This window comes from Mustela erminea, chromosome X (genome assembly GCF_009829155.1).
Source record: "Mustela erminea isolate mMusErm1 chromosome X, mMusErm1.Pri, whole genome shotgun sequence".
Lineage (NCBI taxonomy): Eukaryota > Metazoa > Chordata > Mammalia > Carnivora > Mustelidae > Mustela > Mustela erminea.
The window spans coordinates 71015843-71036072 of record NC_045635.1 but is presented as its reverse complement, the minus strand read 5'-3'; the positions used below and the strand labels follow the sequence as shown (position 1 = coordinate 71036072).

Below are 20230 nucleotides of genomic sequence, written 5' to 3'. Positions count from 1 at the left end.
CTCTCTTTCTTCTTCTTCTGGAATCCCAATTATTCTAATGTTGTTTCGTCTTATGGTGTCACTTATCTCTCGAATTCTCCCCTCATGGTCCAGTAGCTGTTTGTCCCTCTTTTGCTCAGCTTCTTTATTCTCTGTCATTTGGTCTTCTATATCACTAATTCTTTCTTCTGCCTCATTTATCCTAGCAGTGAGAGCCTCCATTTTTGATTGCACCTCATTAATAGCTTTTTTGATTTCAACTTGGTTACATTTTAGTTCTTTTATTTCTCCAGAAAGGGCTTTTATATCTCCCGAGAGCGTTTCTCTAATATCTTCCATGCCTTTTTTGAGCCCGGCTAGAACCTTGAGAATTGTCATTCTGAACTCTAGATCTGACATATTACCAATGTCTGTATTGATTAGGACCCTAGCCTTTGTACTGCCTCTTGTTCTTTTTTTTTGTGGTGAATTTTTCCGCCTTGTCATTTTGTCCAGATAAGAGTATATGAAGGAGCAAGTAAAATACTAAAAGGGTGGCAACTACCCCAGGAAAATATGCTTTAACCAAATCAGAAGAGGTCCCAAATCGTGAGGAGGGAGAAAGGGGATAAAAAGAGGTTCAAAAAGAAAGAAAGAAAGAAAGAAAGAAAAAGAAAAAGAAAGAATTAAGAAAAGAAAACGAATAAAGAAAAGTATAAAAAAGAAAAAAAATATATTAAACTAGTTTAAAAACGTTAAAAAAGTTAAAAAAAAATTTTAGCAGAAGAAGAGAAAAAAAAAGGAAAAAGAAAACAATTAAAATAACTGCAAGACTAAAAAATCACTGGGCGAAAGCCATGCTTTGCTTTCTCCTCCTCTGGAATTCTGCTGCTCTCCTTGGTATTGAAACTGCACTCCTTGGTAGGTGAACCTGGTCTTGGCTGGATTTCTTGTTGATCTTCTGGGGGAGGGGCCTGGTGTAGTGATTCTCAAGTGTCTTTGCCCCAGGCGGAATTGCACCGTCCTTACCAGGGGCCGGGCTGAGTAATCAGCTTGGCTTTGCTTTCAGGAGCTTTTGTTCCCTGAGCGCTTTCCGTAGAGTTCCCGAGGACGGGAATAAAAATGGCGGCCTCCTGGTCACCGGCCTGGGGAGCCGAGAGCCCGGGGTCCCACTCCTCAGTGCGCCCTCAGAGAACAGCGCCCAGTAACTCCCATCTGCCTGACCTCCGGCCGCATCCAAGCTCACCGAGCCTGCGACTGGTTCAAGGTAACACTGAGCTGTGAGCTTACTGTCGGCTCTGTCTCTGTAGCCGGCTTTCCCGTTCCAATACCTGTAAGCTCTGCCACACTCCGACACCCCTGATCTTTCTGTGACCCTGCGGGACCTGAGGCCACGCTGACCCTGTGTGGGCTTCGCCCTGGTTTAGCCTCTGGAGCGATGTCCCACAGTGGAACAGACTTTTTTTTTTTTTTAAAGATTTTATTTATTTATTTGACAGACAGAGATCACAAGTACGCAGAGAGGCAGGCAGGGAGAGAGAGAGAGAGTGGGAAGTAGGCTTCCTGCGGAGCAGAGAGCCCAATGCGGGGCTCGATCCCAGGACCCTGAGATCATGACCCGAGCTGAAGGCAGCAGCCCAAACCACTGAGCCACCCAGGCGCCCCAGGAACAGACTTTTAAAAGTCCTGATTTTGTGCTTCATTGCTCCGCCGCTTGCCGGGAGCCAGCCCCTCCCCCCGGGGTCTGTCGTCCCGTCGCTTTGGATTCACTTCTCCGCCAGTCCTACCTTTCAGAAAGTGGTTGTTTTTCTGTTTCTAGAATTGCTGTTCTTCTCTTCCATCTGTCGATGGATTTGCAGGTGTTTGCAATCTTTAGATAAGCTATCTAGATGATCTCCTGCTAGCTTTAGTAGTCTCAACCTGTTACTTCTCCACCATCTTGACTCTTCTCTCAAAAAAAAAAGATTTAAAAAAGAACATATACTATATGCTTCCATCTATGTAAAACTAATGAAAATGAAAACTAGTAAGAGGAAGTAGATCAGTGGTTTATGGTTAGCTATGGATGGAAAGATAGGGGAAATTGAAAGTCGGCATTAGGAAACTTTTGGCAATGATAGGTGTGTTTCTTAAGTGTATACACTTATCAAAACATCTAATAGTACAGTTTAAATAAGTGAAATTAATTTTATGTAATTGTACTTCAATAAATCTTAAAAAAAAATAAATTCTGTTATTAAGGAACCTAGGTATTTGAATCTACTTTTTCAACTGTTAACCTTATAAAATTTACAAATAAATCAAGTTTGGCGGTGGATATTTAGCATTCAAAGTGACATGTGCTGTAAGTGTAAAACATCGAATTTAAAGATTTTTCAATGCTGAAAAATAATATGTAGAATATATTAGTAATTTTTATATAAACTACATTCAAATGATAACATATTGGATAAGTTGAGTTAAAGTATATTATTGAAAATGATTTTTTAATGTTGTTACTAGAAAATATGAGCCTATATGTGTGGCTTATATTGTATTGCTATTGTTTTACACTGGTCCATAATATACAAGGTATTGTGCTTGATCTTACAGAGGCAGTAGTGAGAACAACCAGAGATTTTCCCTTCTGTCAGGGAACTAACAATCTAGATTTAATATGAAGGAGAGGTATTACTGAAACAATCACATAATAATATATAAAAAATGTCATTGTGACAAATGACCACGTTCGTCACTTTCTAGCTTCTTCTGGAAGTAAACTTTACTCACAAAGTGAAATATTATGTCAGTCTCTGAAAATTCTTCCACCCACTTCTAAAATCTTACAAGGGTCAATGCCCCTCAGTCAAAACCAAGCAAGAACATACCAGTAGTTAAGTAAGTTGTGTTTATTATTTATTATTATTTTATGGTACACATACCATGAAAAACGATGGCATATCTCAGTGAGAGAATGTTAGAAATAACTTATTAGAGGATTTTGGCTTTGGGTTATTTTGGGGGAAGGTTTAAGGAAGTGAGGGTTTGCTCTAGATTGGGTACTGTGAGAAAGTGGGAGCAATTCTATCATTGTATTTTTTGTGTGACATAGCAGCCATAGCTTTGTGTATGTTTAGGCAAAATTATGAAGTAGCCTTGTTTCATTTCACTTTATCATGGTGTCAGAGTAAACTTGTTTTAGGTAATAGTCTGTGAGATGATGTCCAACAAGACAGTGAAATGGCCTGCATATGAGTGTCAGTCCAGCTTGTATTAATATTGAGGTCTAACTCTGAACATCAGATGAATTTTGGATGACAGTGGCTGCTTTTATTTTCTTTCTCATCAGTGTACACCTAGATATCATTATGCACATTGTCTTTAAAATTTTGTTCGTGTAATAATCACTGTCAGCATACACCATCTTGAAAGGTCATTTTTATTTTATTTTTTCAGTGTTCCAAGACTAATAGTTTATACACTACACCCAGTGCTCCATGCAATATGTGCCCTCCATAATACCCACCACTAGGCTTACCCATTCCCCCACCCCTCCCTTCCAAAACCCTCAGTTTGTTTCTCAGAGTCCACAGTCTCTCATGGTTCAACTCCCTCTCTGATTTCCCCTAATTCACTTTTTCTTTCCTTCTCCTAATGTCCCCCATGTTATTCCTTATGATCCGCAAGTAGGTGAAACTATATGATAATTGCCTTTCTCTGCTTGACTTATTTCACTCAGCATAATCTCTTCCAGTCCCATCCATGTTGATATAAAAGTTGGGTATTCATCCTTTCTGATGGAGGCATAATACTCCATAGTATATATGGACCACATCTTCCTTATCCATTCATCCAGTGAAAGGCATCTTGGTTCTTTCCACAGTTTGGTGACCGTGGCCATTGCTGCTATAAACATTGGGGTACAGATAGCCCTTCTTTTCACTACATCTGTATCTTTGGGATAAATACCCAGGAGTGCAATTTCAGGGTCATAGGGAAGCTCTATTTTTAATTTCTTAAAGAATGTCCACACTGTTCTCCAAAGTGACTGCACCAACTTGCATTCCCACAACAGTGTAAGAGGGTTCCCCTTTCTCCACATCCTCTCCAACACTTTTTGTTTCTTGTCTTGTTAATTTTGGCCATTCTAACTGGTGTAAAGTGGTATCTCAATGTGGTTTGATTTGAATCTCCCTAATGTCTAGTGATGATGAACATTTTTTCATGTGTCTGTTAGACATTTGTATGTCTTCTTTGGAGAAAGGTCTGTTCATGTCTTCTGCCCATTTTTTGATGTAATTATCTGGTTTTTTGGGTGTTGAAATTGGGAAGTTCTTTATAGATCCTAGATATCAGGCCTTTTTCTGTAGTATCATTCGCAAATATCTTCTCCCATTCCATGGGTTGCCTCTTTTTTTTGTTGACTGTCTCCTTTGCTGTGCAGAAACTTTTTATCTTGAAGTCCCAAAAGTTCATTTTTGCTTTTGTTTCCTTTGCCTTTGGAGACATATCTTAAAAGGAGTTGCTGTGGCCAGGAGTTGCTGTTACCGCCTGTGTGCTCCTCTAGGATTTTGATACATTCGTGCCTCATGTTGAGGTCTTTTATCCATTTCGAGTTTATCTTTGTATATGGTGTAACAGAATGGTCAAGTTTCATTCTTCTATGCGTAGCAGTCCATTTTCCACAGCACCATTTATTGAAGAGACTGTGTTTTTCCCCCTGGTATTTTTTCCTGCTTTGCTGAAGATCATTTGACCATAGAGTTGAGGGTCCATATCTGGGCTCTCTACTCTGTTCCACTGGTCTATGTGTCTGTTTTTGTGCCAATACCATGCTGTCCTGGTGATCATAGCTTTGTAATAAAGCTTAAAATCAGGCAACCTGATGCCCCCAGCTTTGTTTTTCTTTTTCAACATTTCCTTAGCAATTTGGGGTCTTTTCTAGTTCCATACAAAGTTTAGGATTGTTTTTTCCAACACTTTGAAAAATGCTGGTGGAATTTTGATCGGGATGGCTTTGAACATATAGAATTCTCTGGGCAGTATAGACATTCTAACAATGTTTATTCTTCCGATCCATGAGCATGGAATGTTCTTCCATCTTTCTTTGTCTTCTTCAATTACTTTCATGAGTGTTCTGTAGTTCCTCAAGTACAGATCCTTCAGCTCTTTGGTTAGGTTTATTCCCAGGTATCTTTTGGTTCTTGGTGCTAAAATAAATGGAATCGATTCTCTAATTTCCCTTTCTATATTTTCATTGTTAGTGCATAAGAAAGCAGTTGATTTCTTTGAATTGATTTTTGTATCTTGCCACATTACTGAATTGCTATATGAGTTCTAGCAATTTGGGGATGGAGTCTTTTGGGTTTCCATATAAAGTGCCATATCATCTGTGAAGAGAGAGTTTGACTTCTTCTTTGCCAATTTGAATACCTTTTATTTCTTTTTTTGTTGTCTGATTGCTATTGCTAGGACTTCTAGTAATTTGTTGAATAACAGTTGTGAGAGTAGGCCCCCTTGTCGTGTTCCTGATCTCAAAGGGAATGCTGTCAGCTTTTCCCCATTGAGAATGATATTTTCTGTGGGTTTTTCATAGATAGACTTTTGAAGTTGAGGAATATTCCCTCTATCCCTATACTTTGATGAGTTTTAATCAGGAACAGATGCTGTATCTTGTCAAATACTTTTTCTGCAACAATTGAGAGGACCATGTGTTTCTTTTCTCTTATTGATTTGTTCTATCACATTGATTGATTTGCGAATGTTGAACCACCCTTGCAACCCAGAGATAAACCCCACTTGGTCATGGTTGTAAGTACATTTTTAATGTACTGTTGGATCCTATTATCTAGGATCTTGTTGAGAATCTTGGCATCCATATTCATCAGGGATATCTGTCTGAAAGTCTCCTATTTGATGGGGTCTTGCCTGTAAGCCTTTGAAACTCTTGTTTTAATCTTTAAAAAAGAATAATGGGAGTGATATCAGCAAGATGGAAGAATAGGAAGACCTGGACGTGAACAGACACTTCTCCAAAGACATACAAATGGCTAACAGACACATGAAAAAATGTTCATCATCACTAGCCATCAGGGAGTTTTCTATATTCATCCATGACGAATATAGATGCAAAAACTTTCAAGCAAGTAGTAGCAAACTGAATTAAACAACATATTAAAAGATTCCTAAGTTGTGACCAAGTTGGATTTGTCCTAGGATGCAAGGTTGTTTTTTTAATGGGGGAGTTATAAATATTCTTTATTTTTCATTTTATTTTTATTTCTTTTACATTTTTATTTAAATTATAATTAGCATACAGTGCAATATTAGTTCAGAGTGTACAGTTCAGTAAGTAAATACTTGCATCCCCTAGTGATCATTCCAAGTGTACTCCTTAATCCCCATCAACTATTTAAGACACTCCCCCACTGACCTCCTTTCTGGTAATCATCAGTTGTTCTCTATAGTTAAGAGCCATTTTCTTGGTTTACCTCTCTCTTCTTTGCCCTATGAAAATCAATTAGTGTAATAGAGCACATTAAAACAATAAAGGATAAAAATACCATATAAGTTCAATCATATGTAGAATTTAAGAAACCAAATGAACAAAGAAAAAAGAGACAAACCAGAATAATAGACTCTTAATTATAGAGAACAATCTAATGGCAACAAGAGGGGAGATGGGTTGGGGAACAGGTAGAATAAGTGAATGGGGATTAAGAGTACACTTGTAATGAGCATTGAGGAATGTATAGAATTGTTGAATCACTATATTGTACACTGAAACTAACATAACACTGTATGTTAACCAGACTGGCTGAAATAAAAAAATAAATGAAAAAAATCACTTGATTATCTTAATAGATGCAGAGAAAGCATTTGGCAGGATTCAGGACCACTGAATGAGAAATACCCTCAGCAAACTGGCAATAGAAGTATAGTACCTGAACATGGTAAAGGCCATATATGAAAAGCCAACAACTAACTTTATACTCAGTGGTAAAAAACTGAAAGTTTTCCACTAAGATGAGGAGGAACAAGGCAAGGATGCTCACTTTGACCATTTCTATTCAATGTAGTACTGGAAGTACCAGCCAGAGCAATTAGGCAAGAAAAAGAAAATATCCAAATAATCTGTTTTCAGATAAATGTTCTTATATACAGAAAACCTTAAATACTACACACACACACACACACACACACACACACACACACACAATTCTATAATAATTAAAATCAGTGAAGTTTCAGGATACAAAAATTTGCTGTGTTTCTATATACTAATGATGAACTATTTGAAAAGAAATTATGAAAATAAACCCATTTGTAGTAGCATCAAAAAAGATTTATTCTTTTGATGATATTTGGGAATAAACTGAACTAAAGACATAAACTGAAAACTACAAAACATTAATGAAAGAAATTATGTAAGACAAAAACAACTGAAAAAAAATCCCATTTTTATGGCTTGGAAGAACTAATGTTAAAATGCCCATGTTACTCACAGCAATATACACATTCAGTGTAATCCCTACCAAAGAGTCAATGGCATTTTTTTATATATATCAGAAAAAAATTCCAGAATTCCTTTGGAACCACAAATGACTAAGAATAACCAAAAATTCTCAAAAAGGACACATCTGAAGGCATCACACTTCCATGTTCAAAATATGTTACAAAGCTACAGTTAGAGCTTGTGTTGTATTCTTACCAAAATAAGATAATAATTATAAAAATTAAAGATAGAAATATTGTTGAGAAATGAACATTTAACTATCTTTGAAAATTTTGACTGTTTCAGGATATCAGAAAGCATAAAAAATAAGATCTATCTATATGCTGCCTACAAGAAACTAATTTTAGATCTAACTATACCTGCAGATTGAAAGTGAGGGGATAGAGAAATATTTATTATGCAAATGGACATTAAAAAAAAAACAGAACAGTAATACTTATGTTGGACAAACTTGACATTAAGCAAAGATGGCAATAAGAGATGAAGAAGGACACTATATCATAATAAAGAGAACAACCCAACAGGAAGAACTAACAATTATAAATATTTATGCACCCAACATAGGAGCACTAAATATATATAAGTATCCATAACAAAAATAAAGGAGCACATTGATTATAATATAATAATAGTAGGGGACTTTAAATATTTCATTTATATCGATGAACAAATTTTCTACACAGAAAATCAACAAGGAAACAATGGCTTTGAATGACATACTGGGCCAGATGAACTTAACAGATATATTCAGTACATCCCATCCTAAAGCAGCATAATACAAATTGTCTTCTAGTGCACATGAGGCAGTCTCCAGAATTGATCCCATATTAGGTCATAAATCAGGCCTCAATAAATACAAAAATTTCAGATCATATCATGCATATTTTCTGAAAACAACGCTATGTAACTCGAAGTCAGTCATAAGGAAAAAAATCTAGAAAGACAATGAATATACAGAAGGTAAACAACATGCCACTAAACAGTGAATGGGTTAACTATGAAATTAAAACAAACAAACAAAAATACATGGAAACAAGTGAAAATGAAGATAGAATGGTCCAAAACCATTAAGATGTAGCAAAACTGTCATAAGAAGGAAGTACATAGCAATACAGGCCCACCTCAAGAAAAAATCTTGTGATGAGCGTAACTTTACACCTATAGGAGCTAGAAAAAAACAACAAATGAAGTCTAAAGCCAGCAAATGGAAGGAAATAATAAAGATTAGAGCAGAAATAAACAATACAAAAACTAAAAAAAAAAAAGGGAAAGAAAGAAAGAAAGAAAGAATAGATCAATGAAACTAGGAGCTGATTCTTTGAAAAATTTAATAAAATTGTAAAACCTCTAGCCAGATTTATCAAAAAAGGAGAAAGGACCCAAATTCATTAAATAACACATTATAAATGAGAAATAACAACCAACAACATGGAAAAACACACAATTATGAGAATATTATGAAAATCTATATGCCAACAAATTTACATCCAGGATGTAATAGATAAATTCCTAGAAACATTAACAACCAAAAGTGAAATAGGAAGAAATAGAACATTTAAACTGATTATAACCAGCAAAAAAATTGGATCAGGAATAAAAAAATCTCCCAACATAAAAAATGTCCAGGGCCAGATGGCTTCACAGGTGAATTCTGCCAAACATTTTTTCTACCAAATATTTAAAAAGGAGTTAATACCTATTCTTCTTAAACTACTCTAAAAAAATAGAAAAGGAAGGAAAACTGAATTCATTCTAGGAGCCCAGCATTACCACAATACCAAACCAGATAAAGACTCCCAATAAAAAGAGAACTACAGGCCAATATCTGTGATGAAAATGAATGTAAAAATTCTCAATAAAATACTAGTAAGCCAAACCCACAATTATATTGATTCATTCACCACAATCAATTGGGATATATTCCTGGGTTGCAAGGGTGGGTCAATATTTGCAAATCAATGAGTGATTCACCACCTTAATAAAAGAAAGGATATGAACCATATTATCATTTCAATAGATTCAGAAAAAGCATTTGACACATTACTTCGTGATAAAAACCCTCAAGAAAGTAGGTTTAAAGAAAGGATACCACAATGTAATAAAGGCTGTATATGACAAACACACAGCTAATATCATCCTCAGTGAGGAAAAACAGTGCTTTTCCTTTATGGTCAGGAGCAAGACAGGGATGTCCACTCACTACTGTTTTTTAACACAGTACTGGAATTTTTAAAAAGATTTTATTTATTTGACAGATAGCAGTCACAAGTAGGTAGAGAGGCAGGCAGAGAAAAGAGGGGGAAGCAGGCTCCCCACTGAGCAGAGAGCCCAATGCAGGGCTCAATCCTAGGACCCTGGGATCATGACCTGAGCCGAAGGCAGAGGCTTTAACCCACTGAGCCACCCAGGTGCCCCCACTGTACTGGAATTTTTAGCCACAACAAACAATGAAAGGAAATAAAAGGAATCCAAATCAGCAAGGAAAAATTAAAACTTTCACTATTTGCAGATGATGTGATACTCTATATAGAAAACCTGAAAGACTCCCAACAAAAAAAACTGCTATACTGTTAAACAACTTCAGAAAAGTAGTAGGATACAGAATCAACATATGTGATTTGATTCCATTTCTGCATACCAGTAATGAAGCAGCAGAAAGAGCAATAAATGAATAACCCTATTTACAACTGTACAAAAAAAACAATAAGATACTTAGGAATAAACCTAACCAAAGAGGTGAAAGACCTGTACTCTGAAAACTATAAAACACTGATGAAAGAAATTGAAGAGGACACAAAGAAATGGAAACACATTCCATGCTCATGGGTTGGAAGAAAAAATATTAAAATGTCTATACTACCCAAATCAATCTACACATTTAATGCAATTCCTATTAAAGTACCATCAGCATTTTTCACAGAGCTAGAACAAATAATCCTAAAATTAGTGTGGAACCACAAAAGACACCAAATAGTGAAAGCAACCATGAAAAAGAAAAGCAAAGCTGGAGGCATCACAATTCTGGACTTCAAGTGATATTACAAAGCTGTAGTGATCAAAATAGAATGGTACTCGCACAAAAATAGATACATAGATTGATGGGGCTGAATAGAACACCCACAAATGAACCCACAAGTGTATAGTCAATTAATCTTTAACAAAGCAGGAAAGAATATCCAATGGGAAAAAGACAGTCTCTTCAACAAATGGTGGGAAAACTGGACAGCAACATACAAAGGGTTGGGACAGGCCCACTATCTTACACCATGTTTAAAAATAAATTTTTAAAAATTGATTAAAGAGTGAAATATGAGATCTGAAAACATTAAAATCCTAGAGGAGAACAAAGGCAGTAATCTCTTTGAATTTGGCTGTAGCAACTTCTTGCTAGATATGTCTCCTGAGACAGGGGAAACAAAAGCAAAATTAACTGTTAGGATGTCATCAAAATAAAAAGCTTCTGCACAGTGCAGGGCACAATGAACAAAACTAAAAGGCAGCCTACGGAATGGTAGATGATTTTTTTAAATGACTTATCTGATAAAGGGTTAATATACAAAATATATAAAGAATTTCTGGGGCGCCTGGGTGGCTCAGTGGGTTAAGCCGCTGCCTTCAGCTCAGGTCATGATCTCAGGGTCCTGGGATTGAGTCCCGCATCGGGCTCTCTGCTCAGCGGGGAGCCTGCTTCCCCCTCTCTCTCTGCCTGCCTCTCTGCCTACTTGTGATCTCTCTCTCTGTCAAATAAATAAATAAAATCTTTAAAAAAAAAAGAATTTCTAAAGCTCAGCACCCCCAAAAATGAATAGTCCAATTAAAATATTTGCAGAAGACATGAATAGACATTTTTCCAAGGAAGATATCCAGATGGCAGGGAAATACAAATAAAAACTACAATGATATACAATCTCACACCTGTCAAAATGGCTAAAATTAACAGAACAATAAACAGGTGTTGGATTAGGATGTGGAAAAAGTGGAACAGCCCTGCACCATTGGTGGGAATGCAATCTGGTGTAACCACTCTAGAATACAGTATGGAGGTTTCTCAAAAAGTTAAAAATAGAACTACTCTATGATCCAGCAATTGCACTACTAGGTATTTACCCAAAGGATACAAAAATACTAATTCAGAGGGATGTATGCACCCTGATTTTTGTAGCAGCATTATCTCCAAAAGCCAAATTATGCACAGTCAGTTTTCCATCCACTGATGAGTGTATAAGGCAGAAGTGAGATAAGCACGTGTGCATGCGCACGCGCGCACACACACACACACACACACACACACACACAGGAATATTACTCGGCCATAAAAAAAAAAGAATGAAATCTTGGCATTTGCAATGACATTGATAGAGCTAAAAAGTGTTACTCTCAGGGAAATAAGTCAGTCATAAAAAGATAAATGCAATATAATATCACTCATATGTGAAATATAAGAATTAAAACAAAGGATTGGGGTGCCTGGGTGGCTCAGTTGGTTAAGTGTCTGCCTTCAGCTCAGATTATAATGTCAGGGTCCTGGGATCCAGTTCACATCAGCCTCCCTGCTCAGTTGGGAGTCTGCTTCTCCCTCTCCCTCTGCTGTTCTCTCTGTTATATAAGTAAATAAAATCTTAAAAAAAATAAATAAAGCAGGAAAGAATATCCAATGGAAAAAAGATATTCAGGCTCCCTGTTCAGCGGGGAGCCTGCTTCTACCTCTGCCCCTCCTCTCACTGGCACACTCTCTCTCAAATAAATAAACAAAAATTGTAAAAAACAAAAAAATATTAAAACAAAAGATGATAGGGAAAAGAAAGAGAGGCAAACCAAGAATCAGACTCTACTATAGAGAACAAACTGATGGTTGCCAGAAGGGTAGTAGTTGGGGCGATGGGTTAAATCTGTGATGGAGATTAAGGACTGCACTTGTGATGAGCACCGAGTGTTGTATGGAAATGTTGAATCATTAAATCATACACCTGAAATTAATATTACACTGTATGTAAACTAACAAATTTAAGTAAAAACTTAAAAAAAAAGTGAGCATTTATTCTTGTTTGGTTTCATATGGAATAAATTAGTAAATCAGTTGTTTAATTTGATATGTAAAAATAAAGCATTCTGAGTTAAGATTATAAACCTAAAGACTAAAGTTTTACAATGCTCTTCCATGCACAATAGAGCATAGTATTGGTTGCCTCTTGCTTAGTCTATTTTTTATTAACTTTGGAATGTCTTATATCTTAAAAATATAAAATTAAAGCTCTGTAACTTTCTAAAAATACCTATCCACATTTGGAGATATATATGAATATTTGTATAGAAATATGTATGATTGTGTATGTGTCTCATTATTCAGGTCCTAGGTTGAATGTCACCACATTTGGAAGAGATTTTTTACTGTCTTATATAAAAAACTCTCTTCTAGCCCTAGTCACTCTCTGTTCTGTTACCCTATTTAATTTTCTTTGTAGCACATAACATTAGTCCAAAGTAGCATATTTATTGGTTTACTTGACCTTTATCATCCAGATTTTAAACTCTATAATTATGAACTTTGCATATCTATTGGTAACAGTGTATCACTTGGTTAATATTAGTTGTATTAATTACATTTATTATAATGAGCCATCTATCATATGCTGGACACATTGCTCACCAGGTAGAATCTGAAGTTTTTAGAAGTTAGTCACTTAGGGGCTAACTTTTAAACTTTTTAACTTTAAAAGTTAGTCACTTAGGGGCTTCTGGGTGGCTCAGTTGGTTAAGCATGTAACTCTTGAACATCAATTCCCAAATCTGCACAAATCCAAATATTATGTACTACCCATGGTTATTTTGAAATGTAAATGAAATAAATTTGAACGTACGCAGTAATGGCCTATATTATTTCTGTTGATTTTTTTCTTTTTTGGTTTACTAATCATGGTTTTGGAGTAGAGTCCAGTTTATTTATTTAGTTTTCTTTTTTAAGTTTTTATTTTAATTCCAGTATGGTTAACATACAGTGTTATATTAATTAGACGTGTACAGTATAGTGATTCTATAATTCTATTAATCACCTAGTGCTCATCACTACAAGAGCACTCCTTAATCCCCATCACCTATTTCACCCATCCCACCAATTAACACACCTTGGATAAACATCAGTTTGTTGACTATATTTAAGAATTTGTTTCTTTTTCTTCTCTTTTTTATTCCTTTGATTCCTTATTTTGTTCCTTATATTCCATATATGAGTGAAATTATATGGTATATGTCTTTCTCTGACTGACTTATTTCACTAAACAATATACTCTCTTGTTTCATCCATGTTGTTGCAAATGGCAAGATGTCATTCATTTTATGGCTAAATACTATTCTCTTTAATATATTTATAACATAATATATATAACACCTCTTCTTTATCTATTCATCTATCCATAGACATGTGGGTTGCTTCCATATCTTCTGTACTATAAATAATGGTGCAATAAACATAGAGATGCACATATCCCTTTGAATTAGTGTTTTTGTATTTTAGGGATAAATACCCAGTAGGGAAATTACTGAATTGTAAGGTAACTTTTTTTCTTATTCTGGAATACTATGTAGCCAGTTTATTATTTTTGATGGTTGATGATATAGGAAAATGCTTATGACATAATGTTGATTGAAAAGAATGAACAACAAAATTATATATACAATATGAACTCAACTTATACACAAACACACAAAGTAAGCACTGCAGAATGTTGCCTGTGGTTTTCATTGGGTGGTGGGGTATTAAGTAATTTTAAAATTTTTTAGAGACTTTTCTATATTTTTACAATTCTCTACAACGAATTTGTTACTGAATTGTAGGGTAATTTTAATTTTAACTTTGAGAAGTTCCATACTGTATTCCACAGTGTCTGCACCAGTTTTCATTCTTACCAGCAGTACACAGATCCTTGCCAACACTCATTACCTGTGTTTTGGATTTTAGCCATTCTAACAAGTGTAGTTTTGATTTGCATTGTAGTTTTTTTTTAAAGATTTTATTTATTTATTTATTTGACAGAGAGAAATCACAAGTATATGGAGAGGCAGGCAGAGAGAGACAGAGGGAAGCAGGCTCCCCGCTGAGCAGAGAGCCCGATTCGGGACTCGATCCCAGCACCCTGAGATCATGACCTGAGCCGAAGGCAGCGGCTTAACCCACTGAGCCACCCAGGCGCTCCTGCATTGTAGTTTTGATTTGCATTTCTGTGATGATGAGTGATGTTGAGCATCTTTTCATATATTTGTTGGCCATTGGGATAAATGTTTGCTCATTTCTTTTTTAAAAAATTTTATTTCTTTTTTTAAAATTTCTTTTCAGTGTTCCAGAATTCACTGTTTATGCACCACACCCAGTGCTCCATGCAATACGTGCCCTCCACAATACCCACCACCAGGCTCACCCAACCTCCCACCCTCCTCCCCACCAAAATCCTCAGTTCCTGAGTCCACAGTCTCTCATGGTTCGTCTCCCCGTCCAATTTCCCCAGCTCCCTTCTCCTCTCCATCTACCCATGTCCTCCATGTTGCTCCTTATGCTTCACAAATGAGCGAAACCATATGATAATTGACTCTCTCTGCTTGAGTTATTTCACTCAGCATAATCTCTTCCAGTCCCATCCATGTTAATTAGATTATTTGTTGTTGGGGTTTTTTGAGTGTTGAGTTGTATCACTGCTTTATATATTTGAATACTGATGTTTTATCAGATAAGACATTTCCAAATATCTTCTCCCATTCAGTAAGTTGTTTTTTAGTTTTGTTAATTGTTTTCTTCACTGTGCAGAAATTTTCTATTTTGATGTAGTCTCAAGTACTTGATTTTTGCCTTATTTTCCTTACCTTAAGAGATATATTTAGAAAAAGGATGCTATGGCCAACACAGAGGCATTACTGCCTGTATTCTCTTCAAGGATTTGAATGATTTCAGGTCTCACATCAGGTGTTCAATTTGTTTTTTAATAGCATAAGAAAGTGGTCCAGTTTCATTCTTTTGTATGTAGCTGATCAGTTTATGTAGCACCATTTGCTGAAGAGGCTGTCTTTTTCTCATTGGATTTTCTTTCCTGCTTTTTTGAAGATTAATTGATCATAGAGTTGTGGGTTCATTTCTGAGTTTTCTATTCTGTTCCATTGATCTATGTGTCTATTTTTTCTTCCAGTACATACTATTTTGATTATTACAGCTTTGTAATATAACTGTAATACCACTGGCATTGTGATACCTCCAGCTTGCTTTCATTTTTCAAGATTTCTTTGGCTATGCAGGGTCTTTTGTGGTTCCATACAAATTTTAAGATTGTTTGTCCTAGTTCAGTGAAAACTGCTGTTGTTATTTTGATAGAGAATACATTATATGTTTAGTTTGCTTTGGGTGGTATAGACATTTAAACAGTATTTGTTCTTCCAATCCATTAGCATGGAATGTCTTTCCAATTTTTAGTCATTTTCAATTTCTTCCTTCACTGTTTTATAGTTTTCAGAGAACAGATTTTTTACCTCTTCATTTAGGTTTTTTCCTAGGTATCTTATGGTTTTTCATGCAATTTCAAATAAGATTGATTCCTTGATTTCTCTTTCTCCTGCTCCATTACTGGTATATAGAAATGCAATTGAATTCTTATACATTGATTTTGCATCCTGCAAATTTAGTACCAGTTTCTTGGTGGAGTCCTTCTCGTTTTCTATATAGTGCATCATGTCATCTGCAAATAGTGAAAGTAGGACTTCTTCCTTGCTGATTGGATGCTTTTTATTTATTTTTGTTGTCTGATTGCTGAAGCTAGGACTTCTAGTACTATGTTAAATAACAGTGGTAAGAGTGGGCATCTCTATTGTGTTCCTGACTATAGGGAAAACTCTGAGTTGCTCCCCACTGAGGATGATATTAGTTCTGGTTTTGTCATGTACGGCCAAACCTACTTTGTTGAGGGCTTTTATCACGAATGGGTGCTGTACATTGTCAAATGTTTTTTCCGAATCTATTGACATCATCACATGGTTTTCATCCTCACTCTTATTGATGAGATGTATCACATTGATTGACTGGCAAATATTAAATCAATCTTATAACCCAGGAATAAATCCTATGTTCTTGTGATTTTATAAAATTTATTGTAGAATTCTGTTTGCTAGTGTTTTGTATACAATTTTTACATCTAGGTCCATCACATATTGGCCTGTAATACTCCATTTTGGTGTTATCTTTTCTGGTTTTGGTATTATGGTAATGCTGGCTTCGTAGAAATAATTTGAAAATTTTCCTTTCTCTTCTGTTTTTTGGAATATTTTGAGAAGAACAGACATTATATTATTTTTTGTAGAATTCCCTGTGAAACCATCTAGTCCTGGACTTTTGTTTGAGAATGTTTTGAGGACTGATTAAATTTACTTACTAGTAATTGGTTTGTTTAAATTTTGTATTTTTTCCTGCTTCAGTTTTGGCGGGTTATATGTTTGTTTATATTTATCCATTTCTTCTAGACCAGTTTGATGACACAAAATTTTTATAATATTCTTTTAAAATTATTTGTATTTCTGTGGTTTTGGTCATTATTTCTCCTTTCTCATTTGTAGTTTTGTTTGAATATTTTCTCTCCCTATCTCTCTTTCTTTTTCTTGATGGTTCTACATAGAGGTTGATCAGGTTTTTCCCCCAAAGAATCAGCTCCTGCCTTCATTGATCTATTGTTTCTTTAGCTTCTGTATCATTTATTTCCTTCCTTGCACTAGTTTGGGGTTGTGTTTGTTGTTGTTCTAGCTCCTTTAGGTGTAAGTTTAGGTTTTGTTGTTTTTTTGTTTGTTTGGTTGTTTTTTTTAGATTTTTCTTGCTTCCCAATGTAAGCCTGTATTACTATAAACTTACCTCTAAAAACCACTTTTGCTGCAACCCAAATATTCTGGAAATTTGTGTCTTCATTTTCATTCCTTTCCATGTACATTTTTATTTGCTCTTTGATTTCTTGTTCCACCCTTTATAGTTTAGTAGCATGTTATTTAACATCCATATATTTGTGGTCTTTTCAGAATTTGTCTTTCAACAAATGGTGTTGGGAAAACTGACAACTACCTGCAAAAGAGAGAAACTGAGCCCCTTCCTTACGCCATACACAAAAAATATACTCAAAATGCTTAAAAGACTTAAGTGTGAAACCTGAGCATATAAAAATCTTAGAAGAGAGAAGAGGCAGTAACTTCTTTGATATTGGCTGTAGCACCTTCTTTGTAGATAAGTCTTGAGACAAGGGAACGAAAAGAAAAAATAGACTATTCAGACTTCATAAAAATAAAACACTTCTACACAGCAAAGAAAACCATCAATAAAACTAAAAGGAAACCAATTAAATGAGAGATGGTATTTACAAATGACATATTTGATAAAGGGTTATTATCTAAAATATGTAAAGAACTTATAAAACTGAACATTAAAAAAAATCTGGTTAAAAAATGGACAGAACACATGAATAGACATTTTTCCAAAGAAGGCATACAAATGGCTAATAGAAACTTGAAAATGTGCTCAATATCATTCTTCATCAGGGAACTACAAATCAAAACTACAGTGAGATATCACCTCACAGCTCTCAGAATGGGTAAAATTAACAACACAGAAAAGAACAGATTTTGGCGAGGATGTGGAGAATGGTGAACCCATCTGGGAATGGAAACTTGTGCAGCCACTCTGGAAAATAGTATGGAGGTTCCCCCCAAAATTAAAAATAGAACTACATATGATCCAGGAATTGCACCACTAGGTATTTACCCCAAGGCACAAAAATACTATTGAAAGGATACATGCAACCGATGTTTATAGCAGTGTTATCAACCAGAGCCAACTTACGGAAACACTTCAAATGTTCATTGACTAATCAATGGGTAAAGAAGATGTAATACACACACACACACACACACACACACAACTCGCAACACACACACAATGGGTGGTGGGAGATGGAAATGACATATCTAGCTCTTTTGTTCCCGAAGGGTCTCCTCATGATCTCTGCCGGCCTGGGGCATGCTCTGAGATGAATAAATCACTCTGCCTCTGCTCTTGGTGTTTTTTGAACTGCTAATTTTTTGCTGTATCTGCATAGGCTGTTTGTCATGCTCTCTCTTTAAGGACAGGGACTCTGCTTTCTAATGTCTTCCTTGCTTTCAGAGACAAACCTACTCGAATTATAGAATTCCAAGTTTAAGTCCTACTGGTTCTAAGAACTCATGAAATTTGGCTCTTTCACTTTCAAACCCAAATGCTATGGGAATTCATCTTTCTTGTGGGGGCTCCCTATGTGAATGTCTGTTTTTTGCCCTCCTTCTGTACTGCCAGTTCCCTTCCCACTGTGGATAGCCACAGTCCATTTGCCTCCCAAACTGTCTTCACCCTTCCTACATGATTTGATGTGGCCTCTTTTCTACCATTAGTTATGGAGGGTTGTGTTTTTTGTTTTTTTGTTTTTTTCTGTCAATCTTTGGATCATTTTCTGAATTACTTATTCTGATGTGAGTGTTACCTAGTTGTATTTTTGGGACAAGGCAAGCTTAGGGTTTTCCTACTCTACCGTCTCCCGAGATGCCCCTGAGTCTAGTTCATTGAAAAAGGATTATAGTCAATATTTCATAATGGGTTGGCACCAATAGAAGAAAAAACAGTTTCTCAAAATAGAGTAATAGCATTCACTCATACTTTGTAAAAATATATAGTCTGTCAGGCTTGCAATCCATAGTTCTGAAATAGGGAAGCAATAGAAAAATATCAAATCAAGATCCTATAGTTATCAAACTGAATCTCCAAGGAAGTGATAGTACATTTACAACAACTAACCATGCAATAGTCTTCAATCATTACAAAGTAAAAATACAGTTAAAAGACATTTTTAATTCAGTTAATGTCACTTTTGCAAGGCATTTCTTTTCTGCTTATATCTGTTTAGGTGCCTTTTAAAAACCCTTAAAAATACACATTTAAAATGTGAAAACTGTCAAAAAAAGAAGATACTGGTTTGGTTTGGTCTGTAGGAGGTTGAAATTTATCTTGTGTAGAGTATGTAGAAATTCTAGGAAAATTAAGTTGAACTAGTTGTATTTGTATTTTTAAAACCTAAATGACTTCATCTAAATTTCTGGATTGAAATTAAGCTTTTCTAAAAAGGATAGCTAGATGATTGACAGAGTTTGATTTGAAATCTTAAAATTCTTCTTGCTTTGTGGCTCTTTTTTTAATTTTTAGAGTATTTGCTATAGACCAAAGTTTTCAACTGAACTTATTTTTTTCTGTTCATTTTTACATAAAATTAGTACAGGTAAAATGTCAATTCATTGAGTATTATTACATTAAAATTCTCATATAATATGTCTGCAATATTCATTTTTTTTACAACACGAAACCTAGTGGAAGAAGTGTATGCTTCATTCTCTGTCTATTTAATTGCCTTTCTATATTTCCATATTGAGAAAATGAATGATGCTATGCACTTTGCATAACAGAAAAATCTCTCTTTTTTTTTTTGGTTGTGAACTAATAGTTGATTCTTTTTATTCTTTCTACCTTACACACCTTATCTTTTAACTTCTCATTCAAACCAAAGCACCTATCCAAGAAACTTGGAAGATAAAAGTAGCTTAATTTATAAATACTTACATGATACCTCCTACTTTCTCCCTTTTTAAAAAGTTTTTGTTTTAATTCTAGTTAGTTTACATACAGTACTATATTGGTTACTGGTGTACAATATAGTGATTCAACACTTTCATACATCATCCTGTGCT

The 20230-nt window shown here is 35.3% G+C and overlaps 1 protein-coding gene and 1 long non-coding RNA gene across 2 annotated transcripts in view; one reads left to right on the top strand and one right to left on the bottom strand.

Annotated features, from left to right (window-relative positions):
* The window catches only part of HDX (highly divergent homeobox), a 236935-nt gene that overhangs the window by 110169 nt on the left and 106536 nt on the right, over window positions 1–20230 (top strand). The window lies entirely within an intron of this gene.
* On the bottom strand, window positions 1405–10657 carry LOC116583011. The gene is made up of 3 exons (XR_004282581.1): window positions 10569–10657; window positions 6717–6723; window positions 1405–1416 (listed from the first exon to the last, which is right to left on the bottom strand). It is a non-coding gene; the product is annotated as an uncharacterized LOC116583011 (long non-coding RNA).